The sequence below is a fragment of the Caloenas nicobarica genome, chromosome 3 (assembly GCF_036013445.1).
Source record: "Caloenas nicobarica isolate bCalNic1 chromosome 3, bCalNic1.hap1, whole genome shotgun sequence".
Lineage (NCBI taxonomy): Eukaryota > Metazoa > Chordata > Aves > Columbiformes > Columbidae > Caloenas > Caloenas nicobarica.
The window spans coordinates 7,814,225-7,838,169 of NC_088247.1; the positions used below are offsets into that span (position 1 = coordinate 7,814,225).

The window sequence follows — 23,945 nt, forward strand, 5'->3', positions numbered from 1 at the left end:
GTGCCAGGAACTCTATTTGCTGCTTGATTTCTCCTTCCAAGCATTATAGTTAAACTACATGGGAAAAAAAATATTTTGGCAGAGACTAACTATGTCTTTAATGTGTAATTTATTAATAGAGTTTGGCTGATGGATTTATAAATCTAGGTAAGTAAACCAACTCTTTATTTGAGGAGGAAGAAAAAAATGCAGTGTTACAAAGGATATATATTGTGTTCATTGCAGGGCTATGAACAGTCACTAGAGATGGATCCACCTTTCTAACAGAGGGAAGCCCTAAAACATGACATGGTCTAAGTGCTTTCCCATCCCATCCTGGGGCACATGGTGAGTACTAAACCCTGCGTAAAACTCGTTGGCCAACCACAGGGGGAAGCGTCTATGCATTCAAAGAAAAGAGTTTTGCAAGCCCTTAAGGGGCTCCGTATAGGGAGGCTTCAGCTGTGGATCTTCTTACCAACTCAAAGGACTAGGAAGCATGTTGAACCAAGATATGCAACCAAAATTATTTCAAGTGAAGCAAAGATGTAGTGAGATGGCGAACTCTCCCTGCAAAGCTTCTGCTGAAACAGATGATGATCAGTCACTGAGTTGCGTCTGCTAAGGGCTGTTTCTGCAGCATCAGAAGCTGCTCATTGCTTATTGGTTATTATTCATCATCAGTTGGCCAGAAAAACAGATGGATTTGGGGTTTCTCACAGGGAGAATCACTAATTATTCAGTTATAGTGGACATGGAGTGGGAATGTACTGACCCACAGAGCACTGGAAATACTTGCAGATGGGGACAGAAAGTCTGTCCCTCTACCATGGATGACCAGATCCCTCTCCAACACTGCATTGATTAAGCAAAGCAATCAGATTTTTTTATAGACCTTTAAACCTGCAAACATTGCTCTCAGATGCACTCTGACTGAACATCTTTGGTTCAGTTGCAAAGCAGGAGTGCCACAAGACTACACAGCACATTAGGCTGAGGACACAAGCACGGGTTCAAGCCCTAATCCACTGCCCGTGCATGTCACCGTGCATGCCCGACACCAAACCCTGAGACGAATGTCCTCCTAGACCTTCTGCAATGAGCCAGTCGGGACAAGTCTTAGTCTGAAGCCACCTGTAACATGACTAGACCTGCATATTTCTTTCCAGAAGCCAAGGAGAAAGTCTCCTTTTCCTCCAGTTCAGCCAGTCTCAGCACCTGCTTCCCACCATCATATGGGAGGAGAAGGAGTCGGGCAGGCTTCAGCCTTCAGCCACGTCACAGAGCTGTTACCTGCCGTCTCGTAGCCAGAGTGCGTGTCCAGAGTCACAGCAGAGTGTCTGAGGAGACAGAAGACACTCTTGGCCAAAGCTAAGCCCTCAATGGTAGCGCGCAAGATAAGCAGAGCAACAGTGGCTGTGTCACCTGCTTCCCCTCCGTGTCTTGGCTCCAGGCAAGAGAGACTTTTCACACACATGCAAGAATTTTCTCTTTGGAGTCTCTGCTGAAACTAGAATGACACTCCATTTAAGGTGAGTTGTGAGGATGTTCTAAATGCAGTTGCCATCTACTGCAGTGCCCAAACAACCAGCAGCCTACAAAACACTTCTCTTCACAACATCGTGGTGAAGCAGAGCATGGCTCTGAGTCTCATTTTATAAAACCCAATCTGAGATTCCCGCACATGTTGTCAGTCTATGGCAGCCCAGGGACTTGGACATGTATTGCCAACAGGGCTGACAGCACCAAGGAGGTACAATTGGAAAGAGCATTCCCATGCAGACTTTTGCTTAGAAAAACAAAACAATCTATCAGAACTGTTGCAGAAACAGCCTTTGGCAACCTTAAGACCAGAGTTTCAGATACAGGGGAGTCTTCTAGATCTGAGAAAATAGGACAACTGAAAATATGGAAGAAACCCAAAATTGCCATGAAGTACTCTCTGCAACTCGTTGCAAAGCTGACAGACATCTGTATGTCTTCATGCTGCTCTTGTGCTTAACAACAAAAATCAATAGATAGCTATAGTTAGCTGTGTCCTGAAAGAACAGCCACATCATGGGGCAAGTCCCCCAAGGTGTCAGGACTGAAACTGGGCACTAGAGAGCCCGTAAAGGGAGCAAATTCACCACGTGGGCTGGAGAGCAATTGGCCCCCTTTGGTCCCACAAGCAGAGCTTATCTGTGGGGCAGAGGGCTGCAGTGATAAAACTACTTTAGTGGAGCCAACCTCTGAACAGTCAGCTCAGCACAGCTGCACACAGCTGGAGGGCCAACTCCCAGGAGATGGAATCACGGAGTGGTTGGGGTTGGAAGGGACCTCTGGAGATCATCCAGTCCAACCCACCTGCTAGAGCAGGTTCACCAGAGCAGATCACACAGGAATGTGTCCAGGCAGGTTTGAATGTCTCCAGAGAAGGAGACTCCACAACCTCTCTGGGCAGCCTGTTCCAGGGCTCTGGTAATCTTAAAGGAGTTTCTCCTCATGTTTAGATGGAACCTCCCGTGTTTCAGTCCGTGCCCATTGCCCCTCATCCTGTCATTGGGCACCACTGAAAAGAGTCTGGTTTCATTCCCTTGACACCCACCTTGAGGTATTTATAAGCACTGATAAGATCCCCTCTCAGCCTTTTCTTCTCCAGGCTGAACAGACCCAGTTCTCTCAGTCTTTCCTCATAAGAGAGATGCTCCAGATCCCTCATCATCTTTGTAGCCCGCCGCTGGATTCTCTCCAGTAGTTCTGACAGGATGGTAGGTGCTAAGATAGCATAGCATTCTGCCTTACGGAATTATATCTGGCTCCTACAGCAGGTGGGCTGGTGCTATCAACTCCAGACAAATCTCCAGCTCAAAGTAAATCCCTACATGACGCTACTGACTTGTTATGGCAGATGCCATTTGGTGCTTACAAGAGAGGCAAAGGAAACTTCTGGGTAGAAAGGACCTCCAGATGTAAAGCTTGGTGATAAGAAGTGATGTCCCACTGCTTCAAGAGCACGTATATCAGCCAACGGGCCAAACACCAATAGGAGGAGAATTCTGAACTTTCTGAAGCAGTTCTTAATGTCACCATTGAACATACCAACAGCTACCAGAAAGACATTTAAGATATTTTCCCTTTTAAATTTACTATAAGAAGGAACACCTACTAGCCAAAGCTGCCTTTGAAGTGGCAGCTAGGCTATATATGTGAATCTCAATCTATGTAACAGGGTGAATCAGGAAATGGGTAGCCTATACTGTGGGTACTTACCTTAAAGATGCTGTTGTTCCAATGTTCTTATTTGCTCCTAATCCATCTGCAGGAAAACTTCAAATACTAAAAGTTATTAAATCCAGAAACAATAAATTATCTACAAGGAAAAGGGAGAAGAGGCATCTCCTTTAATCTCCCAATAAAGAAGCAAAGGAAATTGCATCATACCCAGATGGGAGACTGATGTGGCCAGACAGACAGACAGACAGACAGAGGGATCGGTGCATCGGCATTAATGGCATCACTTCCACAGATCTAGACAGACACTGGCTATGGAGGAGAGGGCCAAAGTGAACGCCTAAATCCAACTCCTTCTTTGCCGTCCAAGAGTCTTGACAAAATTTTTGTACGTGGTTACTGTTTCTCATATAAAGCACATCAAACCCCTGGCCCTAATGCGTGGAAAGGAGTGAAGTTGGCCATTCAGACACATTTCTAATGCTGTTCTCAAACAACGTGAGAAAATTGTAATTCTCTTTCACCAAGTGTAAAACCCACCAACTCTACAAAGCGGGGCTGAGCTGAATAACTACACGTGTTAATTTTCAGGGTAATGTAAAAAGATATGAGAAACAGTTTTTCGATTGAGTTTTTTTGGTTTGGTTTGGCTTGGTTTTTTTTAGCACTGAAGTCTTTTTTTTTTCTGATCCGTTATCTCATCAGTAGCAACACAGTTTGTTTTCCGGCCCCCTTCCACAAGCTCTCTGGGTCAGACAGTGGTATTTGTTTTAATGTAACAAATATGGTTGTTAACCAAAAAGAAGCAGATGTTCATCCCCACAATGTTCCCTACATGATCCCAACCCCCCTTTCACCAATATTACTTCTGTCTGAATTGAGTACATTCAAAAACCTGTCCGAAGTAACTACTCCAGAGACCAACAAATAACTGCTGCTTGCTGGAGGATATCCTCTGGCCTTTGTTCCCTCTGGCCATGCCTCTTACCATTAATACCTCCCCAAAGTGGAGTAAGTACTCCCAAATCAGAGGAGCACCATTTCAGACTTGATCTCCTTCTCTTATTGATGGATAAGAGGGTTTTTCTATGCATCAGCACCCCTGAAGAGTTAGTGTATGGAGCCCCAGTACACCATTAGCCTTGACCCAGATGCAGTGACTCTCCAAAATAAAAGGAAAGGAAGAGCAGAAATCAACAGGAAGCTTCTTTCACAGCCAACTAAATGAAGACAGATGATCTACTACCACCTGAGACCAAGCTCAGAGCCAGTTACTACAGAGCCATTGAGAAGCTATGGCTCGTCTGAGCCCTGCAAAGCCCTGATACACCATCTGCTTTTGGTCCATCGTACATCCTAACTGCACCTTCATGGTCGCTGGGGAGCATCCTGCAGCACAGACAACAGAGGCATTGCTGCTTGCTCTGCTCATACAAGATCCAGTTCCTCACCTTGCCTAAATTGCCCGTTTCTAAGGATCTGCTGGAAAGCTGGATGTGAGATCACAGCCAATGTAGATTCAACTCTGGAGAAGTAGAATAGACAGTAATAGCAGTGACAGGGGCCTCCAAATTTCTGTAGGGACCTCAACACCTACTTACCCCTCTGAATGACTTGGCATGGCAGAGGTTAACTCAAAGGGCCACAGAAGGGGGGGGAAACATTTTAAATTAGAGGCAGGAATATTTATCAGCTGAAAGAAAAACCTCCATCTCCATTGGGATCTGCCTTGGTAAACACAGAAGACACAAATCAACCTGATCGCCGGTCCAGCCCCTCACCCCACATCCAGCCAGTGTGCGGAGCCGGTCCCTTTGCTCTCTCCAGCAGGACGCTCTGCAGCTTTCCTCCTCTGAAGTATGCTTACATTACTGCCTCCTTTTGCTGACATTGGCAGCTTGCTCAAGCCTTTGCAAAACTATTTTTTTTTTCTTGGATATACTTAATCTAACTTATTTTTAGTCCATCTGTGAGAAAAAAAAGTGGCCACAGCACAAACTGATCTGCTAAGCAATGCTTCCAGCTACGCAGATCCCATGACCTCCTAGCTAGGTTGCGGCAATGTTTTCTGTTTATTTGGTGCTGCTTTTGTGCACTCACCCATGTCCTAGACCTAATGTAGCATGCATTTGCAAGTTCTCTTAAAGGTCTCTTTCAAGGCGAATTAACTGAGTCTCATGCATACTATATTACTGAGTGTGGACTTCCAGATCTTTCTTTTTCTATATAAAGTTTGAAATAGGTTTAGACTTTAAATCTTACTGAAGGATCTCACATGTTCTTCATACATGGATCCTGTAAATGAAGTTGGATGCACTCCCAGAGAAAATCTACTGGTGGAATTACCACAGCCAAGGATGGAACCACTTGAAAAACAAAGGTGAGATGCCTGTTGTAATTGCCATGGGAGTTAATTCAGGGAAAGTCTATGGTTTCCAATATCCAGGAAGATGAACTGAATGGTCTCACTGTTCCCTTTTCGCCTTTTATTTAGGTACCTATAACAACAGCTGAGTTGGCCTATTTTGTGAGACAGTGGCCAGAAGGATGTGAGATGGAGCACAAGTGTGATGAGGAGCTGCTGAGGGAGCTGGGGCTGTTCAGCCTGGAGAACAGGAGGCTGAGGGGAGACCTTATCACTGTCTGTAACTACCTGAAAAGAGGTTGTAGCATGGGGGGTGTTTGGTCTCTTCTCCCAAGTAGCAAGTGATAGGAGAAGAACTGGCCTCAAGTTGTACCAGGGGAGGTTTAGATTGAATATTAGGAAAAATTTCTTCATGGAAAGGGTTGTTGGGCATTGGAACAGGCTGCCCAGGGAAACAATTGAGTCGTCATCCTTGGAGGTGTTTAAAAAACATATAGATGTGGCACTTAGGGATATGGTTTAGTTAGGTTGACAGTTGGACTCGATGATCTTGAGGGTCTTTTCCAAACAAAATGATGCTATGGTGGCCACCAATGGCTGCTGCACGCAAAGCCATGCTGGCTTGCCCAGTGCTGGAAAAATGTCCAGGACACAGAGGAGGTGAGACTGCTTCTCTCCTTCTGCCACCCCAGGTACTGCTGCGTTGGTATTAAGCCTATGGTTTGGATACACATAGGATGTGTCATTATCAAAAGGAGATCTGCAAAACCACTTCAAGCAATTCTTTGTAAATCCATGTGTGTTCGTAAGTCCAAGCATTTGTAAATCCCTTCACACCAATTGGAAATGCATGAGTCAGTGCCTATGACAGGTGTATACCTGCAGCTTTTACAGGACAGCAGAAAGACATCATCCTTGTACATGGAGTTCTCGGGGAGAGGGATATAATTACTGTATTTTAAGTTCTCTTGGAAAAATGTAAAAGTACTTTTTTGGAGTTAATGTCTTTTCCTGCTGGTTATTCTGGCTGGAGGCATCCTCTTGTATTTCTTGACTAGCATTCATCTGAGATAAAGGAGATGCCCCCTGTGAGACTGGGTGGGGAAGGAGTTGTGGTCCACAGGTGAAATAGGGAAACATGAGAGATCTGGAATACTCATTTTCCTAAGGATTTCGCTTAATCAAATTATCACCAAACTGCAAGCCATTTCTAACCACTAATCACCCACTGCCTGGAAACTATTTTGAACAAATGTAAATGTACAAAATCTAGTTGACGAAAGCCTTGAAATGTAGATACTGGGAAGTCTGCGAACTCCAGCAATTGTGGAGAAACAAAACCACAGTTTCTTTTCTTAACTTTGATCCTATTCTAGGGGAAATACACAGGCACATGTAAGAAATCTTTCCTTCCTCTCTATTTTCTTGCCAAGGATGCCATTTAAACTCTTTGGAAACGGCACTATAGCTACTCCATGCTGCCTATCCTCCAGAATATATCAGATGTTATTTAAATAAACACATGCCAGATTTTTTTTACAATGCCTTCTGGTAAACAGCAGCCATAATGAGCCTACATTCAGAATGAAAGGGCCAAAAAAGCTGAAGTCAGGCGGAACAATGTGGTGTCGTCCTACGCTACCAGACTCTGCATAGTGATATAACAGATTAAATACTTAGAAGAAGGAACAAGGGATCACAGATGTTCCTCCCCGCAAAAAAAATCTGCAGCCTGCCTTAGCACTGATTTTTTCTCTTTGTGCTTTGAACTTTATAAGAAAGACTTGTCAATACATATTGCACCAAGGCAGCGCAACAGCTTTATCAACTACCCAGCCATGGACAAGGGGGAAATCACCCCACGGATACCCTCAGGCAGCCCTTGTCTCCTCCAGAGGATTTCTGAGTAGGTTTACTTCACACTTCTCTAAGTCACATGGTTCAATGGAAAGAACAAGGTAGAACTAATTTCCTTAAAAGCCTTAGAGATTCTATGTTAAGTTGTCCTATGCTATGAGTTTGCAACCTGTAGGTCCTTATGGCCCAAAGTGATTTTGCAGATTGGAATATCAGGTTGTTTTCTGTCCACCAAAATTCAAACTCTGATGGAGGCTTACATTTTCCCTGTAGTAATCTAGTCCCTATAGTCCCCATCATGATTTTTTTGCTCAAAAGAAGACCCCAAGCTCAGAAATTCAGTGAAAGAGAGGATGGAAGAGATGTTGTGTCTCTTCAGTTGCCTACCTTGTGGCCAGCTCTGGAATCTATAATTGCCCAGAAATAAAGTGTATGCAAAATCAAAAAATAAACAGGACAAAACCCACAACACAGACAAGCTGCATCCATTCAGCAATAAAGTGAGAGCAAATATTGATGAAACTGGAGATTTTTTTTTTTTTTCCGAGACCCACTTTGGAATCTGATGTTTCTTCCAGGATCAACAAAACCTCCAGTTTCAAACTTTTGTATATATGCTTTGAGAATCCTCATGCTGCGAGGTCTCACCATGGATAGCGTGCCTTTTCTCAAGCAACACGTACAACAGAAAGTCATGGGCATTTTTTTCAACCTTCCCTCATTAATTGCACACAGCGGTCACATAGAGCGTTTCATTTTTCCAGCAGATTGCAAGCAAGAATGAATGAAATCTCTGACAGGTGGCTTTGAGGTAGCACTCCCATTTTGCAGTTGGATATGATGAACTTCCTACCATCATGAATGTTGGACTGGTGGAGAACACAGGGTTCTTAGATCCTGCAGCTGTACTTAGTCTCCCCCTCAGATCCATAGTGGCCCTGAGGGTTGCAGGGACACATGAGACCCTAGAGAGCCACTGCAACAGGGCTACAATTTAGGGTATCTGCTATTGTGACACAACTCTAGGCTGCTGAGGATACATGGAAAGACAAGTTATGAAGTTTTATGCTCACCTCTCGAGGCTGCTTCTCTCAAGCAGGTGGTTTTCTTCATATCTTTGCCTGAATTTCTGTATTTCCCAGAAAACACTTTTATTCCTTCCTCTCCAGTTCAGGTTGTCTTTTGCTGTTTGCTGAACACTTTTACTTTTTCTCTGAGCTGAGTCAAACTACGTGACTTCTACCATGAGAGGAAAGAATCAAAGGTCAAGAAAGCTCTTATATTATTTCTATAGTGGTGAATTGAACAGTTCAGGACACAAGCATGGGTGCTGGAACTTGACCATCTATGCTAATACACAGCTATCTCACATGCTTTTAGTCCAAGCCAACTGGTGCCCACTCAGATAAGGCTCAGGAACACACATGCACCAATTGCTTGGGAAAGATGGACACTGGAGCACCCAGTACTCTCAAACACAGGCGCCTCAACCTTCCTAAAATTTCCCTCCATCATCCAGTGAGGCCATCAGGCATCAGCAGTTCTTCTTGTCTCAGAGAGACAGGGGACAACTCACAGCTCCGTATCCACCTCCCAACAAATTTTTGCAAAATATACTCACTTCAGAGTTGGGAACCTGTTTGATTCTGCAATCTACTCAGACCACTTTGACTGCATCATTTACATTTGCTCTAAGGATATTTTATATACTGAGGAGGGAGTAAAAGCAGCTTAGTGAACATGAGAATTGGTCCCAACGAACCTCCACCTTTCCTTTAACTGCTATTATCACACACAATAGGAACAGCAAGTGTTTCAGGACAGAAACCCAACCCGTTCAGGGCAAATGGGTGCAAAGTCTTTAACATTGTTGCAATGCCAGGAAAATGAACAAATTTGCCCCCCGGGTTGAAGCTAAAGGAATGGAATTCTTGAGCCCTGCCTAAAATCACATGGGTCCTCCTGGCTTGTCTGATGTTGTTCCATGGTGATTCACAAGCACTTCTCTGCCTCGCTCTGCTCGGCTGTGTGACGCTTGGCAGCAACCTGCACGGTTAAAGCTGTGCAGAGAGCAAACTAAGGCCCTGGAAGGATACTTTTCTCTTTTTTTTCTTTTTTTTTTTTTGCAAACAAGCTCCTGTCTTACAGAGACAACTCTAGAAAATTACAGAACAGGGAAGGTCTGGACAGAATCAGGGAGTGTTTAGTGTTGTCAGAAAACAAAGATTGCATGGCGTGATAGCCATGTGATCCCCTTTCTAATGTGCATAATTTCTACAGGCACTACCTTGCATACTGCTTCACAAACATCGATTAAGGCCAAAAATACTCCTCTGGATCGTAGCCTGCCCTTTGCACCTGCAAAAGCTGAGCTATGGAAAGTTGCCTGCAGGCCACGTTTAATAAAAGCCTCACCTTGGTGTCACAATAACGAAGCTGTGGACATCCTGCCCGCCAGTGTGACCCAGAGCATCTATCTTAAGTGTTCAGGCATTCAGCACAGCCCAAAGGAGAGCACTGGATTTCTGAGGAGTGACTCAGAACCTGTAAGCACACATGCATGGTCCAGGGAGACACGGTGTCTGTTCAGGGCAATTAGGTGTTCCCACGTGCCAAGTGAGGAACTGCTGAGGCCCAGCCAGCTGGAAACACCAAGCCCAGAGATATATTTGAACAAGAACTTGCCTCCTGGCTTGGTCCTCTGAGAAGCTGGCTGACGCAGCAGAAAAGCCTTTCCTAAATATCAGCTGGCGGTTCTGACTAGAGGTGCATGAGAAGTACACTGCCTGACTCAGCATCCACCTGAAGGAGAGGTGATGCAGACCCAAGCAGGAATTGTAGAATCATTTTGGCTGGAAAACACCCTCTATGTCACCGAGTCCAACTGTTATAGCTAACTAAACCATGTCCCTAAGAACCTCATCTACACGTCTTTTAAACACCTCCAGGGATGGTGACTCCACCACTGCCCCGGGCAGCCTGTTCCAATGCCTGACAACCCTTTCCATGAAGAAATTTTTCCTAATATCCAATCTAAACCTCCCCTGGTGCAACTTGAGGCCATTTCTTCTTGTCGTATCACTTGTTACTTGGGAGAAGAGACCAACTCCCTCCATGCTCCAACCTCCTTTCAGGCAGTTGCAGACAGCGATAAGGTCTCCCCTCAGCCTCCTGTTCTCCAGGATAAACAGCCCCAGGTCCCTCAGCTGCTCCTCAGAAGACTTGAGCTCCAGACCTTTCACTACGAAGGCATAAAAAAAAGCTGAAGGTTGACTTCACTACTCCCATGGTGCCTGTGGTGAACTATTTCCTCTCTGGGGAAGGTTTCTGCTGCCACTGTTGTTGTCACTATGTACATTCCCTGTTTTAAAGCAGTTGGTCAGGAAGAGTCAGCATGCCTGGCAGGTTTGTCTAACCAGGGGTTCTTCAAGTACGCAAACGAAAAGGAGGGAATTCCCAATTTGGAATTTGTTTGCTTTTTAAACAATAAGACTCAATACTGAAAGTGATTTAGACTCCGGCTGACTAAATCTCGTACCTAAAGCTTCCATACATGCCAACAGCTGCAGGTTTTGTGCAGAGAAGAAAGCTGACAGTCTTTGGGACAGGCAACTCAAGAGGAGACAAGGAAGCCTCCTTCATGCTTGGTGCTCTTCAAGCCTCCTTAGCTGTCTGAAGAGCATCCTTCTCACTCCTGAATTGCAACAGACCTCTTCAAGAAAAGATAAAGGAAACCAGGTGGTCTGTCACCAGCAGCTGGTCACTCCCTGCTTCCAGCTCCTGCTTGTGGAAGAGGGATGAGGAAGCTTTGGGCAGATATTTACCTCTTCGTTCCTCTGCACACCTGGTACTACACACTGCTTTGCCACTGATGCCATCATTGCTCTCAGGAGATCTTTTGTACTTGCTCCATAATCAGTTCCAAATCTACTAAATATATTAATCTGATTGCATCCATTGTATAGAGGAAAAGAAAGAAGAAATTTAAGTTTACAATCTGCCAACTATTCCAAAAACCAGAGCATTGTAGATAGTAGACAGAGAGAAGCATCAAAACAGGAGTCAGAGGAATCTGAGTCTTTCATGGTCACTGGTGTAGTAAATCAGCACTGCAGTTTAACACAGCCAAATGTAGTGTAAATTAATATGTCTGAGGGAAAGGACTGAACTTGAAAGCAGATATTTAAATGTAGCATTCATGCACTACACTAGCCAGGAAAAGGAGACTGATTTCATTAAAGAAAAATAAATCTCTGAAGACTCTACAGTTCATGTATGCATTAACGAAGAAGAAAAAAAAAAAGGAAACCAAGTATAATTTGCATAATTTTAGACTATGTCATAAGGGAATCACAATGAATAGTAAGATAAATGGAGTACAGGATATGTACTATTAAACTAGTGAAATTAAGTATTTTGGGAAACTCCAGAAGAGGATCTCACAGGTAGTGTGTCAGGTACCACTGAGGGTGAGATATAGGCTTCAGCTGTTGTTTTCTCCGTCCTTGGTACAGTGACTGATGACCAAGAATCACACTCAGATTTTATTAGCAAGCTCTCTGTGTACATTTAAGTTAAGAGAGTGCTTTCATATTTAAATTAGGGCAATTTCAGATATTTTCAGCTTTCCACTGCACCAGTGCCTGTAGAAACAACTCCCACTTCAAAGTGAGATGGCAAAAGAGGAGACAGCAGGGAGTGGTGGTCTTTCTGTTGCCAACGGTCAGTGGAGGACGAGAATGCTGAAATATTGTGGTCACAGGGGAAAGCAGGGGGCTCGATCCATAACCACAGAAAGCCTCTGAGACCACTCTCCAAACTGCAGGTACAAAAATGTTCTTGCTCCCATGAGAAGCAGCTGCTGCCGGTGTGGAAGGGGACAGGCTGCTCTGTGCTCCTTGGGGTAAAAAAACAACTTGATTTTAGCAATACTGCAGTTCTGCAATGCTGCAGATGTCCTGGGGTGTACTCAGAGAGACCCATCCCAGTACACTGCTGGGAACTTGCATCAGGAAGATGAAGTCCAAGCAGCTTGAGCCAGGATCCCCATCAGTGGCTCTGCAGAAATCAGTTATCTCAGCGTGAACACCTCAACCAACCTTCCTCAGAGGCCAAGTTTCTTCTCAGTGGGGAAAGAAAATCACAGTTACCAGATTAAGCTGATCAAGAACTAACAAGAACTGAAGAAGCAACAGGAGTGTCCTCCTTCACTCTGCCTCCAGAGAAAAATCTGGCTTTTATTACAAAATTCCAGCCTTGAGCTTCCTCCCACTGGAAAGACAAAGGAGGCCCAGACTTGTATGAGTTAACAAAAAATAACACTTCCAGGGAGGGAGACGATGACTGAAGGGATTGCTGATGGGATACAGAGGCCTCTCACCTCCTTCTCACTAGTTCAACTCCAGAACAGGTCAGGAGAAATGGGGAAAAGCTTCTGGCTTCCAGCCTTTTGTTGCCCTTCACCAATTCACTGGGAAGCAAGTGACTCTGCCACAGTCACCAACATGTCAGGCAGCCCCGAGCCAGTGGTCAGAAGAACAAAAACTGTCCTTCCAGCCTCAGCATTAATCCATTTTAAGCAGCTGTGAGTTGCATGGTGGCAAGTTTCAGACTGATAGCGATCTTCAGTCTCCAGCAGCAAATATGTTTAAAAATAGCCAAAAAGCAAACCGGACACTGTTTGGAGAGGGAAGGAGGCATGCACCTTTTCGACTACGTTTGGCCAGCAGCAGGGATATTGACTGGTTGATCCTGACCATCTCCACTACACATCCTCATTCCTATGGCAACATCCCATAAACAGAGAAGAGATCAACATCTCCCTGGAGCAAGGAGGCAAGGACTGTCCTCAGGTAGTGGCGCTGCCTTAGAATGAAAACAAGAGATTTGTGCAGACGAGCTGAAGACTCACTAGAGCATGTAAATGTTACCTTAATTTGTGCATCGGCACTTAAATACCACAAGAACTGGAGCTGGAGCTACATGAGAGCAAAGCAGATGAACAGAGCATGTTTGATTCAGCCTGGGGAGACAGACAGGGCTGAGCTGGGAAGCACCCACAAGCATTAGCAGGCCAGGGCTACCCCAAATGATGCTGCTATTCCACTGGTGAACCCTGGCAGAAACTGAAGCAGATGGCAGGCAACGTGTTGCTGGGCAGCAGTAGAGCATCCTTGGAGCAACCTCAGGCAGGACAGGGAGCACCACACCAAGCTCAAGCACTGAAGCAGGGAAAAGCTACTCAGAGAAAAGGACCACCAGAGCCATGAGAAGCCACCAGTGATGGAAGGTGTCTCCTGGAGATCTCAGTGGCCACCATGAGCAGCAAAGGGTCTGGCTCAGGTGCTAGAAGTAGCACAGACCCGCTCCTCTGAGCTCTTACAAAGCAAGGCTTGTTCGCCTTGCCCTTGTGCAAGACGGAGAAAGGGGGAAGGGAAGCACGTGCTCACTCCACCTTCCTGCAGGGAGTTTTCACACCCTGTGGCCTCTTACAATACTGGTTTTCCCACTGCAAAGAGAGGCTTTTCTCAAGGTAGTGCTTTGGTGAGGTAATTTAAGACAACAGGATTAAACTGAAACAAACAATTTCTATTGTGCAACAGGAAATATTTCCAGACACTAAAGTGTGTTGGGCTCCAGAGCACTTTCTCAAGGTAAGCAGCAGAACTGGAATCTCCATCCCTTGACTCATCTGTCAAGGCTACATGAGCACTGAAAGTATGATGTGGAGAACGCGCTTGCATACGGAGAGAGACAGGATGGGGACCCTGGTCTTCAGCATTTGCTTTTACATAGGAAAAGGTTCCATTAACTGAACAAAAATCTGATATTTAGGGCAAACAAGAATTTTCTGGCAAAAAGCTAGAAAGGTCTTGGTCGTACTCAAGACCTTTCAGTTCTCATGACAATCTCACCCTGAGTGGGTTTGTCTTGTCTTGTTCCCTCCTTTGCAAGTCGCAGAAAAAAACAGATATGAAGGTACTGTCTTATCTCCCCTCAACTGCTGTAAATCAGGAACGAGTTCATTAAACACAGTGGAGTGATGTCAGCTTAAAATGAAGTGGCTTCAGATTTAGGTCTGAAATAATTAAGGATGAAATTATGTTCATCTCCCACTACGGCACCCATATGTCAAGTTTTGGATAGTTTAGAAACAGACTACCCCAAACTGCATTTGAGACAGACCCTCATCTCTCAATATCTATATGCAAGGATGGATTTCTAAAGGGCTTCAGGTCATATCCATCCTTCAAGCATCCAAAAGCAGCACTTGAAGGCCTGTTATTGCCCCCAGTCACCTTGCACAAGCAATGATTCAATTCACCTGAGAGCTGAGTTGTCTGTCGGACCCCTGCAAAAATGTCAGTCTGTCACTCCATTTCCTTTCATATGAAGAAATTCAGAGCACAGTTCCAGGTAAATACTGTTTCTTCAGCTCCTTAGAGATGCTGGGAGCAAGTCCTGCTACAGCTTCTCTCCCCTCTCTCTTACATGAGCTCATTAGCCTCTTGGCTACATCACTGCTAGTAAACTAAACTGTGCCAGAGCCCATTCTTCAGCCCTGAAGCCAAGTGGCACAGACTCATGCCTACATAATATTCAACCCTCTTACACTCTGAAACAAGGTGACTGCATCCAAACTGCCTTTCTGGAGTCTCCTGGACCATCTTAACTTCCAGTAACACCCAGATGTTGTCTCAGCTCAATCCATGTGTATCATCGATACATTCCCTCCTGGGGGAATGGCAGGAAGATGTGCCAGGGGAGGTTTAGGTTGGACATTAGGAAAAGGTTCTTCACCCAGAGGGTGCTGGACACTGGAACAGGCTCCCCAGGGAGGTGTCCCGGCCCCAACCTGACAGTGTTCAAGAGGAGACTGGACAACGTCCTCAGACACACAGTGTGAACTGTGGGGTTGTCCTGTGCAGGGACAGGAGTTGGACTTGATGATCCTTGTGGGTCCTTCCAACTCAGGATATGCTATGATTCTATGATCGGTGTGATAGTACAGACCATGAAGACCAGCTCACTAGTACAGGTGAAGAAAAGTGAAGAAAACTTTTTGAAAAATCAGGATTGAGTAGCACCATATTCAGAAACAATGCGGGAGATGGGAAGACCAAAAAAAGCATTTCCTACTCAACTTGATTTTTGAAAAAATGGGGCTTTCATATTGGAGCTGTGAAATTAACTTTGAGCTTTTACCTAGAAACCAACTTCAGGCAAAGCTGTCAACAAGGTCTCCTGGGTCCCCCATTGCTAATGGCAGCAAGACCAGGGATGCCAAGGCTGGCTGGGGACCTTGAACTTTCCCCAGCCATGGGAGGTGTCATGCCTTGGCTAGAGGCTGGGGTGAAGGATTCGTGTGCTCAGGATGTGCCCAAAACCCCCTTCCTATGTTCCCCATCCTGTACCTTCTTCCACTGCATTCCCATTGGAGATGGGGGGCCAGAGAGGACTCTACTGCAAAACTAACATAAAACAAGGGAGAGTTGATGGGGCAACATGCATCAAGCAATGACTTGCAGGTAAACACACTGTACACAAAGCCTTAGGACCATTTTTCCGAGGGCCACCTCCAAGGCTTTCCCCCCATCCCTCCCCTACTAATTAGCTGGTAAATACTTTACATATAATTGACCTTTCTAAACGCTGCTGGGTAGCTGGAGGTGTTGGGAACTAATCCTGCCTGTGAAGACCCTGGGGTTGTGCAGCGCTGGCTCTATCTGCCAGTGTATAATGCTCTGCAAGCGTTTGTTTGGGGTTTTTTTCCCCTCACTTACTGACACGTTGAAATTTACTGCCCCGTGTCAGTGAGTTCAAGAAAGCCTTTTAACTCTGAAAGCTCCGGGAACGGGCTCCGGCACATGCTTCAGGATTTATCCGTCAGCTTGTTACGCCTTGTTTGTCCAAGAAACAGTCAAGACCGAACGAGTCAGGAATGACAGAAATAGTACATGAAGTCACAGTCGCTCCACTTTAAAGCACAAGCATTTGTGTCATTTTCCTAACAAATAAATAAATATATGTGCGTTTAGCGAGCAAATAAGGAAATGTCAGAGGAAAGGCATTACAGGCAGGTTTTTAAAGATGCCAGCTGATTTTTTCCCACTCCTCCAAGCGAATGTAATACAGATTCCAGCAAGTATCGGTTCTTTCTACTCAGAAAAGCAATCACCAGGACCACACACACCCACAAACCCCTTGAACGCGACAGCACACAAGCCTTAGGAAAAACCTGTAAACACTAGACTGAAGCTGAAAGACAAACACGTAGGTGAAAACGCTGAGCACTCCCTGCTTTTCCTTCACCTCCGTTCACTGCCTTCCCAGCTTCTGTACAGCCCCATGCCAGTTTCTCCCTCCCTTAAACAGCTTTTTTATTTAACCATCAGTCATATCAAGCCACCAGCATCTGCAAAACAGCATCAATGCCAGCCCTGGCAGATGCTGTCCTGTCCTATGAAGCGAGCATGCCTGAGCTCCCTTCCCCGTCCCTCCTGCACGCCGCAGGACCCCACCACAGCCCCTCGCGCACCCACCACCCAAAAAGGCAGCACCAGCATCCTGCAGCCACCTCGCTCCCCACCACCTGCACGGACGGGACCACGGCCATCGGCAGAGAAGTTTGCAAGAGAGAAGGAGGCTTTTGCCGAGGATCGCAGCAGTCTGGGAAGCGCAGCCGAGTTGCTCACAGAGAATAAAGTTGTTTTTACCGTTGGGTTCTTCAGCGTTGCCGGCAGCGAGGTTGGAGCTGAGCCCGGTGGGGATGGCGAGAGCAGGAATGCGAAATGACAGGAGAGAGCGGGAGGTATGCCCCTGCCCTCTCACGTCCTCCCCAAAAAGCCGCTGGGTCGGGAGGGCGGACGCCTTGTGCGTCTGCGGGAGGAGAGGAGAGAAGAGGAGAGAAGCGGAGCGAGCGCGGGAGCGAGTGTCGAGGAGGGCAGCAACAGGAAATGACACAGAAACTTCACCAGGCTCCAATCCAAACTTGGCCCCTGACATGAAAGAAAAGGGAGGCAATTTGGTTGGGAGAGGGGGGAGAAGAGGCGAGAAGAAAAATTTTTCCCCCTCATTAGCCAGCCTAAAAATCTGCTGACTGGGGAAAAAAAAAAAAAAAAACAAACAAAAAAAACACCAAAACAAAACAAAACAAAAAAAAAAAAAAAAAAAACGAAAAACAGCACTGTGACAAGTTTTATTAAAGCAAAGAAAGAAGGAGGTGTTATTGCGGGGAGGTGATTCCCATCACTGTCGGAGTTTATTTCTTTGAGCAGTGGCGGTGTGATGATGTTAGACACCGAGAGCAAAATGCAGTTTTCAGCAGCTTTCTGGCTTTTCTAAACTCCTCAAATGCGCCAGCTTGTGCCTGAGGGCAGCAGGCAAGTGCAACATCCCCCTTGCACCCCGTGGGTCAGCTGCTGCCTGTGAGAGCCGAGCCAATTCTGCCTGGGGTTGCAGGCAGCCGCTCCGAAATGCAGCACTGCCCGCATCCCCCAGCACGTGGGGACGGTGGAGGAGACAGGCCAGGGCTGCCAGGGTCCTGTGCCCAACTCAGCAAGGAGCACATGGCTTTACACACCTCAGGGACAAGGCAAGTAGCAGCCCAAGCACCGGCGAGACACGACAATGGCATAACCCACAGAAGCAGAAAATCACACTGGCCTCCTGGTCAAAACTTTGCTTTGTTGGATGAAAGATACTGCTTTAATTGAACAAAGCTGGATGGATATCTTGCAGCAAGACAAATCTTCTGAACGCCTGGTAACAGGGGACATCGCCTACTGAACTGGGTGGCAGGTTTTAAAGCATCCTTTAGACCTAATACCTGGTATACGTGTCCTTGCAGGCAGCCTAGATCCAGCTTGACTTCAGGGGCTCTGCAAATCCCACTCACCTTTGCAGCAGGCAGTGCCACAAAGCCTATGGTAGGACCCCATTGGACTTTTCAAGGAATCATCTTGTCTTTCAGATTTGGGACCCACACCACCGCTGGAGGGCAGATGAGATGGGCACCAGCCACAGCCAGGTCACTATAGACTGAGGTGCATGTCAGATGGAAACTTTCCACTTGGAAATAGGTGAATCTCCCCTCATCCTGCTCAAAGGTGCCCTAACAGATTCAGTAAGCTATGGGGAGAGTTGGAAACCAGGCCTAAACTCAGATTCCTGGAAAGAAAATATAGACGTGGTCATTCTGGCCACAAATATGAAAGTGATGGGAGGTGTTTTTCCTTCAAATTGAGCATGGTCAGGTCAAAGATGGCCTCACTGAGACTCCTCTACTCACTGATCAGCTTAATAGGAATATAACATTCCTATTAAAATTAAAACTTTAAAATATTCCTATTTAATGGGAATATCTTAAGAGTAGGTGAGATCATGTGTTTGATAATTTCAATCACTTGATCTGCTGCACAGCTGAAGCCACAGAGCATTGTCTCAAACCAGCACCAGAACCACTATGAATTATGGCACATCTTTCAAGGAGACATCCTACTCTGAATCAGAGATTTTCCATGAAGGATGATCTACCCAAGATAAGTTATTTCAGTGGCTACCACCCTGTCAAGAAGAAAGGCTGCCTTTTTAATCTGTGTTTGTCTGGCCTCACTCTCCACTCTCAAGCCTGGCCATCACTCATCAGTCTGTGCCAGGAAGCAACAGATCAGGCATGGACAGGGAAGGCTGCAGCTGACCAAGGCACAGCCGAGCCTCAGTTTACCCTCAGCACAACAGGATTATTTCAATCCCAGGAATAGCTGCAGTCCCTCCTGTATTTTGGCAGAAAGCACCCAGGCCATGCAGCTCCAAGTGGAAACTGGAGCCTGCTGTTCCCTTGCCATGTAGGCTCAACCTTACGAAACCACAGACAAGTTATCTCGTAACCTTGTCCTGAATAAATAACATTACTGAGCTTTTTTAGTCTCTCATAGTAAGGCAGATTTTACAGACAGACCACAAATTGTGGCAAGATCCACTTCCATTGCATTAAAGTCCTCCTTGAAATGTGCCTACCAGAAGTGGATATGGTATTACAGTAATGATCTCACCTATGCTGTAAATTTTTAAGACATTAGACCATTATCCAGTCACTCCATCAGAAACATCTTTGTGAATATGGTAGCGTGTTAACAAGCTGAATTAGGGATTTATTGTTATAGTATCATTTTACTCCAAACTTCAACCTTAAATACAAAACACTTTAAGATTTGGCATTTATACAGTGTTCAACATATGCTTTGATCCAAACAAGGGCTTTGACCTGCCTAACCTTTGGTGTATTTTTTTCACTCTTGTGAATGACTTGAGCACAACCTTAAGGTATCAGTTGACACTCCTTTAACAAGAGGTTATTTTCAATTAATCACAGAAATATAAACAGAGCCTTGTACTGAGTTCAAATAAGCTCAGAGTAGTTAAGCCCTTAAAACAGATGTCTAAGGCTGTGTCTCAGATCAGAGCTGGTGTACTGTCAAGAAGAAGCCTTGCAGATCTGCTTGCTGAACCAGCTCAAAAAACTGCTATCAGCTCCAAACCCTGACATACTCCAGTGTGGCTTATTGAAGTTGGTGAATGGAGCAGCCCATGACGCACATCAGGGTATCCAGGCCAAAATCAGATTTGGGAGGTCTTTATAGATTAGAGAGAACAGCGGAAGGCAATCAGACAGCACCATACTATTTCAAAGGGTAGTCCCATATCAAGCCCAGCATACTATATCGGTTTTCCTATGATTCTGATCCTGACAAGTTAAAATAATGAAAACAGAAGATGAAGAGACTGCAAGAGACTGTTGGTGCACCTTGTCATGAACTAAACAGGGTCAGGGCTGGTCTTTGGCCCTGGGGCCAGCAGACACAGTCCAGCCACAGGCACATTGAAGGCTAAATGCCTTTAACCTCTGAAAGAGAACAGCCCTACCAGACTGCATGTTGGGAACAAGCGCTGGCCAATGTTCAAGCCATGCCAGAGAGCTGCCTCTAGACTGGGACAAACAGAGACCATGATCAAATTTAACACCATGGATAAAAGTTTTCCAGTGGCAGTGCTCTGGTGCTATTTAATTAACTGAAACAATTAACTAAAACATAGCTAGTCTTAGAATGACAAGTTCTCTGAAAGCCCCACAGGATTTTTTCTGCATCCCAAGGACTTGGACAAATGCAGGTTTGCCCTATGAGTCTCAGAATTTTCTATGCAGCTTTGACATCCTTATTTCTTGCACTTTGTACACTGATTTTTTTCCATAAGCTGTCCAAGGCAAAGAGCAGATCTACCCCTAGCGCTTTGCCCTTGCAGTTCAAAGCACAAATGCAGCTCCTTAAATCAGTGGGGTGGGATGTATCTCTACTCAGCTTAGCCATTTCAAAGGCAGGTCTGCACTCAATACCTATGCTGTCTCTCTGTAGTTAGGAGAGATTAATACTTGTGGAGGATAATTCATCTTATCCAAACATAGCTTAAGACAAGTGAGAATCACTTCCAAAGCTGCCCCTCCTGCTCCAGAGACCGTGGAGAGAGCCTAATTCTTTCAATCTCTACACCTAATTCTTCAGTGTATAATGTGGGGGCAAAAAGCAAGATACGTGTTTTCCCGACCTAAAAGAACACAAATTATTTAATATCTATAAAATAAATATGATAATAGTGTCATCATGCCTTTTGATGTTGGAAACAAGTACTTGTGTAGCCTCTGAATGAGGTAGACTCTGATTAGACCATTAGGTTTCATGCAGTTACCGCTGGAGCTGTGTGGCACTAAAGTATATCTTCTCAGCGGGGCATTCACTCTGGATTGCAAATTGTCAAGAGAGGGGAGAAGCCACCATGTCTTTCATTAGTTCATTATCCTGAGAGTAATAGATGAGTTTTCAAAGTGAATTAATCTGGGGTAGCTTCCTGTACTTGGTTTTGTTGTACATTTATGTATATAATTAAATACCTCTTTGCTAGGTGCCATTTTCTCTGCCTAAAAATACTTACTTAGTATAATCAGTCAGCTTTCAAACTTCTGATAAACCAAGCTCACTCCAAATAGCACCTGCAGCAACACCTGGAAAAGGTTTGGGCAACACATTTGAGAGCAGTGATTTTGCAATGAGCTTCCTTGACAATGAACATCACATTTCCATTTTTACCTCAAAATAATGAAATAGCAGCAGTGAAAAGGTGTGTCTCAAAAAGACAGGTTTTGCCTGCAACTTGCAATCCCTTTCTGATAGTCATTCACCTGTCAGATATTTAGGTCCACAAGTTTTAGCTGTCCTATCCAGACAAGCAACTAATGAGATTTTAGAGAGAAATAAACACTTTTACATTTGGGTGCTATGTAAAGGGAAGGAATAAGGGCTTTGTTTTACTTGTCTTTCTTTTTTTCCAAATTAGAACCATCCAGAGTTCAGTTTGAAACCCAATGGCATCATGATTCGTGGTGGAAACCAGTCAGATCTGTGGATGAACGACCTGCACTACCCTGGTAGGGTTAGAGGGGGGGAGCCAATCTTTTTTATCCTATTGGTAGATCTATAACTAAAACCACAACACTAACAATGTGCCGAAACATTGTCTTTATTAGCTGTATTCTCACCTTGTTTTATCATTCCGGGGAGACTACTTCTATTTGAAAGACTATCTTAAACCCCCCACAGCAGCAGGATTAAAGTCTGGTGAATCCATACAGAAGGAACAGTCTTACATACAATTTTTTTGTTCAATACCTTTTGCTTCATGTTAGAATGTCTGAATTCAACAAGAGAACTATGATGCCTAATATAGATAAAGCCTTTTCTGGCTTTTGCAGTTTCATAGAGATTGCTGCAGTTTTCACGCTTTAACATTAAATTACCTGCTATTTTATAAAAAAAAAATTCCTGTACCTTTCAGACATGCCTTCCCATGTTATTGTTGATATTTATGAAGCCAGCTACACAGACTTCACAGGCAAGTGACCTTTAAAAATGAGTCAAGATCAGTAACATTTACATCCTACATATTTTACAGCAGGAGAAAAGCTGGTTTCAGCTTCTCCCCCCTCTCCCTGCACCCCCACTGCCCTCTCCCCCCACCCCCAAACAAGAATTGTTTCTCTCAAGCCTGCCCCTCTCCAGAAAAATCTGACCTACAAATGGCTTTCTCATAACTCAGCAGACTAGTTTAGTCCTCAGATGGATTTATCATTAACCACATAAGCACATGTTGTCCATTCTGTCCGACCTAATGAATGTGCTACAAATAAAATATCTGTAAAGGAAGGTTTCACCATACTTATCCAAGCTGTTGCTTCAAGTCCTTGTAACTCCCAAACTCACTTACGTTAGAAACATTAATCACTTGATTATAATTCAAAGTATCAGCTCTCTACAGCTGAAACTCCCTAGCACTTGACTTTGGCTAGACCTCTAACCTCAACTTATCACTTTCAGGCATGCTCCACATTTTCTTCTCCAATCTGTCGCTAATGTAGAAAAGACGTGGGAAATCACTTTTGAAAGGTATTTTTTAACCCAGGAGCATCTCATTAAAATGAGAACTTAGTATGGAAACTCTAAAATAAAACCTTTCTCATTTTACCTAGTGTAGCAATCTGAAAATACCAGAGGTGCATTTCACCACGGCTCATGTCATTTAAAATCTAAGCAATGTAAAGAAAAAGGAAAATTTATTTTTTTTTCTTAGAAAAGCCACCATTAGCGTAATTCCTACCTACCCGACAACCATTTTATAGGATCATAGGATTAGCTGTAGAGCTTTGTATTCTCCACCTTGGATGAAGGAAGCTGAATTAAGCCATCAATTAATTCTGACTTCCCTGCTCATTCATTAAGAGTGTACATGAACAGCTGGGGTTGTTTTCTAATTATTTCAACTGACAATATAGAACTCGTATTCCATCTTGACCAAAGTTTTTAAAAGCCCAGAGAAACAAAAGATTAATTTTAGGAAATTAATTTTAAACATCATATGCTTTAGTCTAGAAATAGAAAGACAAAGATAAAACTCCTAAAAGTAAAGCCACAGCTAATGAGAGCCTGAGAGAAAATGATCAGACACTTTCAGTTCTGCTGATGGATGTTCTTCTAGCCTTATTAATCAGAAGTTTGTGATGTCAATAACTCACTGACGAATGATAACAGATGCAGGTGAGTTTGGATGTAAAATGATCCACGGTGAAGGACTACAATAAAGGAGGAAAAGGAGGGGCAGCCAAATACAGTTTTATAAACTGCATCCTCAGCTTGTGAGGACTTGTAGCTAATAAATGTCATTCCTTTTCCACATTATCTAGGAGATTAAGAATGTTTCTCAATGTATAACTGCTGGGAAGCCTCTGTAACACCTTCTCCAGTTACTCCAAGAGGTTTACATCAGTTTCTTTATTTCTCCATCAATTATGATTTCATTTACAAAGAGGAACTTAAAAGTAGCTTTCTCCTTTTAACCTCTTTTGGAGGAAGTAGGTTCCAGCAGCAGAAAAGGAGAATCCAGGCAAAACACTGATGTTTTCGACCTTTCAAGGTTTGTCAAATTC

General features: G+C 44.5%; 1 protein-coding gene across 2 annotated transcripts in view; it reads right to left on the bottom strand.

Moving 5' to 3' along the window:
- Window positions 1-23,945, bottom strand: part of EVA1A (eva-1 homolog A, regulator of programmed cell death) — a 214,126-nt gene that overhangs the window by 51,659 nt on the left and 138,522 nt on the right. Inside the window, exon 1 of one of the 2 annotated variants that reach the window (XM_065632206.1) lies at window positions 17,131-17,296. The exons of the other annotated variant lie outside the window; for it this stretch is intronic. The gene's annotated coding sequence lies outside the window, so the exon portion shown is untranslated. Of the gene's footprint in view, window positions 1-17,130; window positions 17,297-23,945 lie in introns of those variants that run through there. 2 annotated transcript variants of the gene reach the window in all.